Here is a 2,936-nt window from a genome sequence, read left to right as displayed (position 1 = left end):
AGCTGCAGGCTCTAGGAGGGAACCTACTGTGCTGTTCTGCCAGTCATATTGTCAAACTGCACTCAAATTTGGTGTTTGTTTTCAAGCTTCTTTTTATAGTGAGTAGCAGCTAACACAAAGATAGATAAGTGGCCAAAGTTCCCAGTAAAAAAACAGCTCTGAATTCTCTATTCTGGATGGATTATCTATATCAGCCTCACCCCAATGCAAGAATTAGAGATCTTCATGAAAGAGGACTCAGAAAGAATATAAAAGCTGGTGAGTAAGGTGAAGAGCCGAGAAATGATGAGCTCTGATGTGCGATTCCCCTATGTACGCTGTGAATATGTTTTATTACCATTGATTAATAAAGAAGCTTGTTTGGCCTATGGCAGGGCAGAATATAGGTAGGCAGGAAAACTAAACTGAATGCAGAGGGAAAGAAGACAGAACCAGAAAGATGCCATGTAGCTTCTGAAGGAGAAATTGCCAGAACCTGACCATTAAGGCATAAGCCTTGGAGTATCTCTTTACACAGAAACCAGGTGAATATGATTTAAACTTAGTGTAGATTTTATTTATTTGTTTATTTTTGCTAGAATCCACAAATGAACTTCAGGAAAGCTAGTTGTTCTCTCTCTCTCTCATTCTCTCCTTCGGGTTATGTGCACATAAGATATACATATATTTGGGAGGGTAGTTTGGTAACTTTCAATACATTCATATGGATGACCTCAAACAACAACAAAAATGTTAAGTATCATGGCATTTGAGTCAGTCTTCACTTTTTATAGTTAGGAAGCCTAAAAACAACCCAAACTGCCAGAATATTATGTACCTTCAATGTTACAGCTAAAATACTTGTATCATATACATGCATGAAAATAAAGTATATAAAAATAAAAATAATATAAATAGGTTAATTTAAGATATGAGTTAGCTAATAATGAGCTTGAGCTAATAAACCAAACAGTGTTGTATTTAATATAATTTCTATGTGATTATTTCCATCTGGGTGGCCAGAAAATGATAGTGATCCCTTGTCCCAAGGACACAGCCAAGGAAACAGAACAGATCAATACAGTGTCCTCAGTGATTCTAGACAGACAATGACAGTCAACTGGAGCTTCTTGGCGGCTGCATTTAAAGAAAATAGAGGGCCTTGAACATGGAATTACTGGAAGAAACATAATAAATAACTATAAATCAAGGTAAAAATTGTTTTCACCATAATAGGAACAATGTGGGGCTATTTAACTTTGCATGTCCTCCTTCATAACCTCCAATTTGAGAAATTCTAGGAGGAACTAGCATGGTATCAATCCTACATATTCTTCGGACATTTTCAATGCTTATGCCTAGATAATAAAAACACACTGATAGTAAGGGGGAACAGATTTTACATTTTCAAAGCACAAGAGCTGTTATCAATTAAATAAAGTAGAAGTAAAAACAAAACATGGACAATTGAGTTGTGTCAAACCTTTAATCCTAGCACCTGAAAAGCAGAGGCAATGAAATTTCTGTGCTTTCAGGGCCAGGCTGTCTACATAATGAGTTCTAGGCCAGCAAGATCTGTATGGTAAGGCCTTGTCTCAAAAACAAATAAGCTTTAGGTTAAGAGTATTACCCAGTATATGTATGTAAGATCAGTTACAAGGTTTAATATTTTTATTTTAAATGACAGGTAAATTTTTCCTTTAAGTTTAAAATAATTTTTTAATTTTAAAAATATTGGACTATTAAATCCAGGAAAACTTGTTTGAGGAATTCTAACAGTGATATCATTATTGAGAAAAATATTTAATTATAAGATATACAAAGAAAAAATACTTTCATGAGCATAATAATTTTTTATTTTGCATTTTTTTCCTTCTTTCTCAAACGAGCCTTTTATAGACCACTAGTTGAGATGTCTCAGGGGGAAAGACATCTGATATGATGAGCCTCAGGGAGCAGCAACCCAGAAGGTTTTTGCTTAGACCTAGGGGACTGTGGGAGGAAGGTTTATTCCTTGCTGACAGTAATAGGTTGCAGCATCATCAGCTTCTACAGTATTGATGGCGAGGGTGAAGTCTAATGAAGCCTCATAACCACTGAACCTGGCAGGAATTCCTGATGGTCGTATTCCATCATTATAGATCAAGAGTTTGAGGGGCTCCCCTGGTTTCTTTTGATACCAATGCATAAGATTTATACCAAATTTATTGACACTCTTGCTGGACTTGCAAGAGATAGTAACACTTTGTCCCAAGGACACAGCCAAGATATCAGGAGACTGGGTCAATACAATTTCCCCGGTGGAACCTGGAATGATAAACAAACAAACACTATTGATGCAGGTGTACCATTTCTCAGTGTGAGACATGTAACAACTATGACAAAAATGACAAGCATCACTCTAAACTGTCAGAAAATGAAAAGAAGCTTGGAAAAGGTAAAAACAAATTACAAATGCCAATGACCCAGAGCTGAGAGACAAGGAAAACATCTGTGACTACATTAGAAGCTCCCAAAACTACCCTTCACCTTCTCACCAGGGACCCAGAAGAGCAGAACACAGAAGAGGAGAGCAGCTGTCTTCATCTCTGAGAGCTAGACTAGACTGTGCTTCTCAGGACACTGACAAGCTGCCTTTAAGAATGCTTTCAACATCTCTAACCCTTGCCTAATCACACAACATGCAAAGTAGCTCAGGAAAGTGTGTGCTCAGAGGGACATTTGTTCTTTTTCAGTAGTGTCTATGGTTGGCAAAACCTTTCACAGGGCAGCTTAAGATCATATAAACAGATTTTATGACTTCCCTGTACAATCTTCACCCCATTCCTTTAAAAATGCAAAAGATATATTTTGAGCATGTTTCCCCTCTGCCAACTCTTTTCACATCCTTTCCACCTCTCTACCCACTGAACTACATATTCTCTACGCTTCTCCTTCTCCTCTTTCTCTCTTCCTCC

At 37.3% G+C, this 2,936-nt stretch overlaps 1 long non-coding RNA gene across 1 annotated transcript; it reads right to left on the bottom strand.

The window, feature by feature from the left end:
• Positions 1-1,812: 1,812 nt before the first annotated feature.
• LOC148121747 (uncharacterized) lies at positions 1,813-2,668 on the bottom strand. The gene is made up of 2 exons (XR_015737979.1): positions 2,517-2,668; positions 1,813-2,286 (listed from the first exon to the last, which is right to left on the bottom strand). It is a non-coding gene; the product is annotated as an uncharacterized LOC148121747 (long non-coding RNA).
• Positions 2,669-2,936: the final 268 nt, after the last annotated feature.

This window comes from Myodes glareolus, chromosome 6 (assembly GCF_982192425.1).
Source record: "Myodes glareolus chromosome 6, mMyoGla1.1, whole genome shotgun sequence".
Lineage (NCBI taxonomy): Eukaryota > Metazoa > Chordata > Mammalia > Rodentia > Cricetidae > Myodes > Myodes glareolus.
The sequence above is the reverse complement of the archived record's forward strand: the minus strand, read 5'-3'. Positions and strand labels throughout refer to the sequence as shown.